Here is a 6,695-nt window from a genome sequence, read left to right as displayed (position 1 = left end):
AAAGCCTTACCATCTGCTGCAGATAACTACTCTCCTTTTGAGAAACAGCTTTTGGCCTGCTACTGGGCCTTAGTAGAGACTGAACGCTTAGCCATGGGCCCCCAAGTTGCCATGAGATCTGAGTTGCCTATCATGAGTTGGCTGTTGTCTGACCCACTAAGCCATAAAATTGGGCATTTGCAGTGGCACTCTATTGTAAAATGGAAATGGTATATACAAGATAGGGCCAGAGCAGGTCCTGAAGGCACAAGTAAGTTACACGAGGAAGTGGCACAAATGCCCATGGTCTCCATTCCTGCCATATTACCTTTTCTTTCCCAGACCAGAGCTATGGCCTCTTGGGGAGTTCCTTACAGTGAATTGACTGGGGAAGAGAAAATTCTGGCCTGGTTCAGCATGATATGCATGTACCACCTGGAAGTGGACAGCTGCAGCACTTCCACCCCTTTCTGGGGTGTCCTTGAAGGACAGTCGTGAGGGGAAATCCTCCCAGTGGGCAGAACTTTGAGCCGGTACCTGGTTGTTCATTTTGCTTGGAAGGAGAACTGACCAGAGGTGTGTTTGTATACTGACTCCTGGGCTGTTGCTAATGGTTTGGCTGGATGGTCAGGGACTTGGAAAGACCATAACTGGAAAATTGGTGACAAAGAGGTTTGGGGAAGAGGTATGTGGATACACCTTTCTGAATGGGCTAAAAACATGAGCATATTTGTGTCCCATGTGAATGCACACCAGAAGCTGACTTCAGCAGAGGAAGGTTATAATAATCAAGTGGATAGGATGACCTGTTCTGTGGATACCAGTCAGCCTCTTTCCCCGGCAACTCCTGTCATTGCCCAATGGGCTCATGAGCAAAGTGGCCATGGTGGTAGGGATGGAGGTTATGCATGGGCTCAGCAACATGGACTTCCACTCACCAAGGCTGACCTGGCTACAGCCACTGCTGAGTGCCCAATCTGCCAGCAGCAAAGACCCACACTCAGCCCCCAATATGACACCATTTCTGGAGGTGACCAGCCAGCTGTGTGGTGGCAGGTTGATTACATTGAACCACTGCCTTCATGGAAGGGGCAGCAATCTGTTCTAACTGGAATAGACACATACTCTAGATATGGGTTTGCTTCCCCTGCACGCGATGCTTCTGCCAAAACTACCATCTGTGGGCTTACAGAATGCCTTACCCATTGTCATGGTATTCCACACAGCATTGCTTCTAATCAGGGAACACACTTCACAGCAAATGAAGTGTGGGAATGGGCACATGCTCATGGTCTTACCATGTTCCCCGTCATCCAGAAGCAGCTGGATTGATGAAACGGTGGAATGGCCTTTTGAAAACTCAATTACAGTGCAAACTAGATGGCAATTCCTTAAAGGGCTGGGGTAATGTTCTCCAGGAAGCTGTGTATGCTCTGAGTGTTGTTTCTCCCATAGCCAGGATCCATGGGTCCAGGAACCAAGGGGTGGAAATGGGAGTGGCACCACTCACTGTTACCCCTAGTGATCCACTAGGAAAATTTTTGCTTCCTGTCCCTGTGACCCTGAGCTCTGCTGGTCTATGGGTTTTAGTTCCAAAAGGGGTAATGCTTCCACCAGGAGAAAAAAAAATGTTTCCATTGAACTGGAATCTAAGACTGCCACCTGGTCACTTTGGGCTACTCATACCCCTGGATCAACAAGAAGGGGATTAAATTACTGGCTGGGGTGTTTGACCCTGACTATCAGGGGGAAAAAGGACTGCAACTATACAATGGAGGTAAAGAAGAGTTTTTCTGGAATATAGGGGATCCCCTAGGGTGTCTTTTAGTACTACCATACCCTGTGATTAAAATCAATGGAAAACTGCAACAACCCAATCCTGAGAGGACTACCAATGGGTCTGCAACTTCAGGAATGAAGGTGTGCTGGTTTGAATCTGTGGTGGACCCCGGAAAATCCATGCCCTTTGATCCTCATTCAAAATTGCTGGGTGGGAGCATTTTGATTGTTTCCATGAAGATGTGACCCACCCAATTGTGGGTGGTAACTTTTGATTAGATGATTTCCATGGAGGTGTGTCTCCACCCACTGAAGGTGGAGTTGCTTACTGCAATCCTTTAAAAAAGGAAACATTTTGGAGAGAGTCCCTTTTTGATAGAGCCACGAGAAAGCTAGCAGATGCTGCCATGTTCACCATGTGCCCTTCCAGCTGAGAGAGAGATCCTGAACTTCATCGGCCTTCTTGAATGAAAGTCTCTTTCCCTGGATGCCTTTGATTGGACATTTCTGTAGACTTGTTGTAAGAGGAACATTTTCTTGGTCTTAGAACTGTAAACTAGCAACTTATTAAATTCCCCTTTTTAGAAGCCATTCCATTTCTGGTATATTGCATTCCAGCAGCTAGCAAACTAGAACAGAAGGTTTGGGTCATCCCACCAGGCAAAGAACCATGGCCAGCTGAAGTGCTTGCTGAGGGGAAAGGGAACATGGAATGGGTAGTGGAAGAAGGTAGTGATAAATATGAACTACAACCACATGATCAGTTATAGAAATGAGGACTGTATTGCTGTTTGTTCATGTTGCACTACTTAAGTTGTGAGATATCAAGTTTAAGTATGAGTATTACCCCAGGACTTGCACCCTATTCTGGAGAGATTTAATATGTTTCCAGTTATATGCAGGACAGTTGAGTATTGTTAGGTGAGAAAAAAAATGTCCATTGTTGTTTTCTATTTAGAAATTAGGCATGGTTTAAGGTGATGAGTATAGCTGCCAAGTTGACAAGGGGTGGACTGTCATGGTCAGGTTCATGTGTCAACTTGATCAGGTGGTGGTACCTGTTTGTCTGGTTTGGCAAGTGCTGGCCTGTCTTTTGCTATGAGGACATTTCATAGAATTAAATCATGATCATGTCGGCTACATCCACAGCTGATTCCATTTGTAATCAGCCAAGGGGAGTGGTGCTTAATCTAATCACTGGAAGCCTTTTAAGGAGGATTCAGAAGAGACAAGTTCTCTTCCTGCTTCAACCAACAAGCCTCTCCTGTGGAGTTCATCCAGACCCTCCATCAGAATTGTCAGCTTCATAGCCTGTCCTACAGATTTTGGACTCTACGTTCCCATGGTTATGTAAGACACTTTTATAAATTTCATAAAAATTTACAAGCATTTCCTGTTGATTCTGTTTCTCTAGAGAACCCAAACTAATACAGATGGGAAAACTGAAGCACAAAGAGAGGAAATAATTCACCATAATTTACATGTATCAAGGATCAGTGCCATAATTTGAACCCAGGCAATCTGGCTCTAAAAGCTGTGTTCATAACAGCCACACTGACACAAAGTCAGGCCTTTAATCTAAGCCTGTTCTGTTTAAGTGCATCAGGGAAAGCTTCCAGTAGGCATTGACATTTCACCTGTAGGTGGTAGCAAGGAGAAGAGGGAAGGAGGAAGGCAAACGGAAGGCATTCCAAGATTGAATTGGCTGTGCAAATGCAGGAAGGGACAGATGATGGGGAAAAAGTTCCTACCCTAAAAGTTGGAATTTCAGGGTAAGGGAGAGAAGAGAGGTGAAAAAGAACTGGATAAGTCAAGAGGAGTTTTATATACTCTGTGAATGTTTGTAATTTAACCTGAAGGCAAAAATGGCTCCTTGAAGGTTTTTTAAACCAAAAAGTGAAAGGAACAATTTTGCTTCTTAGTCCCCTATGCTATATGGAGAATAGAATTAAGGATTATAGAGATGATATGATGATACAGAGCATCCAGTGAGGAGGGCACTGGGGAAATCTGGCCAATATGTGGTGGCGGGATGCGGAGAGAAGCATTTGGACTGGAGAAAGAGTTAGGAAGAAATGTCGAGATTTGCAGGGAGAGGGAGGTGTCAGCAAAGACTTCCAGTCTTTCCAGTCCCAACGACTGTGTGGGTCAGGAGCAACAACCTCTGAGAGCCATGCTCATTTTGGAATGTGGTCAGTTTGAGTTGCCCAGGAGGCATATGTACACAAAGAGAGGGCTGAGCTGAGAGCTAGCTCTTCCTGGAAACCTGTCCCAGGAACTGAGGTGCTAATTTCACTAAACTTCTCCTCCATCCCCACCCCCACCGCAAGGGAGATGGCCCAAACTATACTTACCCTGCCAGTTCTCTATAGGGAGGAGTGGGTGGGGTTGATGCCCCAGGGAAAAAGGGCACGAAGAACTCCCTCCGGGACTGGTTCCAGAGAGAGGAAGTTAATACTATCTTGCCTTATCTCATGCATGAGGTAGATCTGCTACCCATCTTCCCTTCTCCCTCCAGGAAACTAAGAGTTCTTCCTCTCTCACAGATCTGGGCAAGAGAAACCAGCTCAGTTCTGGGCACACCTGCCTGGTCCTATTTCTCCTCTATTCTGCCCAGGTTATCTCATTCCAAGTTTCTGCCTCTGCCCTCCGCAGCTCACCTCCACCTCACTCTTCCTCAGGCCCCTCAAACTCAGTCTCTTGGATACCAAACTCTGTGTTCACTCCTTTTCCTCTGTTTCTTATCTGGAGCAGGGTAGTATTGACTGCCTGGGGTCCAAACCAGCTACCAGGACATTACTGACTCTGCCTCTTTGCTGTCCCACTGTCAACTCCACCACCCTCTAAATACCTTGCAAATCTCTTTCCTCATCCCATCGTCTTCCACTCCCTGAAGTCAGAACCTCATTACTTTCTCCAGATTTTTTTTTTTGATGGGGCATGGTCCTGAAATTGAATGGGGTCTCTCACATGGAAGGCAAGGATTCTATCACTGAACCACCCATGCACCTAGAAGCTCTTTACTTTTCATCCCTACCACCCCAATGGCCTTCCTCCTCCAGCTTCACTTGTTTCTATTCTACTCTCTACTTACAACCAACATGAAATCTGAATATTGCTACTCTTCTTTAAATTCCTTAGAAACTTCTCATTGCATCTAAATTTCTTTCCCTTTCTGCCTCCTCATACCCCTCTTCCCACCCTGATCTCAAGCCAAATGAAACACCTGAATATGGCAAGTCCTCTTACCTTCATACCTGGGTGCATTTGTTAGCCCTGCCAAACAAGCTCCTCACTAGGTCAGACTTAACTCCCTATGTTGTTTTTTCCAGGGAGAGTCATTCTTTCCTCTGTACCTTTCCAGAGAACCTCAGAAATCTCCACAGAACCCAACGATCCTCTAAGAAAACCTGAAGGCCAGTGAACATGTCTTGTCCACTATTCAGTGAGTCCCTGGTGTGTGGAATGGCCCTGTTGTGTCCCAGAGCTTCATCTCAAGCAGATAATGACACCATGCACAACCCCATGCAAACCTTGATGACCTAAGGGTAAGAGCATGGGCTTAGAAATCCCCACACAATCTCATCTGCCAGAAGTCTGAATTCATTCATCCATTACCTCAAAAACACATTTAATCACAACACTCAAATGCAGTATAAAGACCTTGCTTGGATTCTGATGCAAGTAAATCAACTGTGAAGAAATCTCTGTGAGACAACTGAAGACATTTGGATGCTAGATATTTGAAAAAATTAAGGAATTATAAATTTTTAGTGTGGTGGAATGCTGTGGCTATGCTTAGAAAGACACTACTTACATTTTAAAGAAACAATATATTTCACCTCCAACAACAGGAGAGTGCACATGCACAACATTATTCATCAGAATATTGTTTGTAATTCCAAAATATTGGAAATAATTTAAATGCCCATTAACTACAGTGCATTCACACAGTGGAGCCCAACATTGTGAAAGTACTTTACACCACTGAAGTGTTCAGTTAAAAAAGGCTAAAATGACAAATTTCATGTTATATATATTTATGTTACCACAATAAAATAAAAGAGTAATAGAATAAATCTAAAGAGGTATATTTTGATTAAAATATATACATACATATATATATATATACACATATACATATAAAAATATATATATATACAGATGACTAGCTAAATCAAGGTGATGGATACATAGCTCATTATACCATTCTTTCTTCATTTATATTGTTAGAAAATGATAATACATTTATTTAGTCCTTTCCATGTGCTGGGGACTGTGCAGTGGTTGCCCATGGGTACTTGACAGCCCTCACCTCAAGTCATTCATAGTCAGTAGGAAGAAGCAGATATTAAATACATAATGTCAAATTCATGACATAATAGGGGAAATGGGAGGATGCTTGGGGGAAGGGGAGGGGAGAGTGTTCCAAACAGAAGAAACAGTGTGTGCAAGGGTCTTGGGATTAGAGGGAAAGGCTTAGGTGCAGTCTGGAAGAGAAGGATTTGCAGTCGACACCAGGTAATGTGGTAAGGTCTTCCCACTCAGAGCGAGACCGACTCAGCCAGATTCTTTGGGCCTATAGAATATGTGTTGCACCAGTATTCATAATTTAGTCCTTTTTACAAATTTAGATTGCTCTCTCCTTTCCTATTCTTTCTATTATATTCTGACGCCACTCTCCTACGACACTTGCTGCTCCTCCACAAGGTTCTTTCATCTGCCAAAAACCTTGAAACCAACTTCTTGAAATTGCCACAAGCTATGTTTACTTGCTGGTTGGTCCCTAATGACCTGCTGGGGCAGCCAAATATACCCCAAATTCTTTCTTTGTGTATTTATGGACAACCTTGAAACAGAACATTGCTGATTTGCCGTTTTCTTTTCTAATCTAGTGTGAAACTCCATGGAGCCCTGAAAGCTGTAGGAGTGGCTAT

Source organism: Tamandua tetradactyla, chromosome 5 (assembly GCF_023851605.1).
Source record: "Tamandua tetradactyla isolate mTamTet1 chromosome 5, mTamTet1.pri, whole genome shotgun sequence".
In the NCBI taxonomy this organism is placed as follows: Eukaryota; Metazoa; Chordata; class Mammalia; order Pilosa; family Myrmecophagidae; genus Tamandua; species Tamandua tetradactyla.
Note: the sequence above shows the minus strand (reverse complement) of the source record.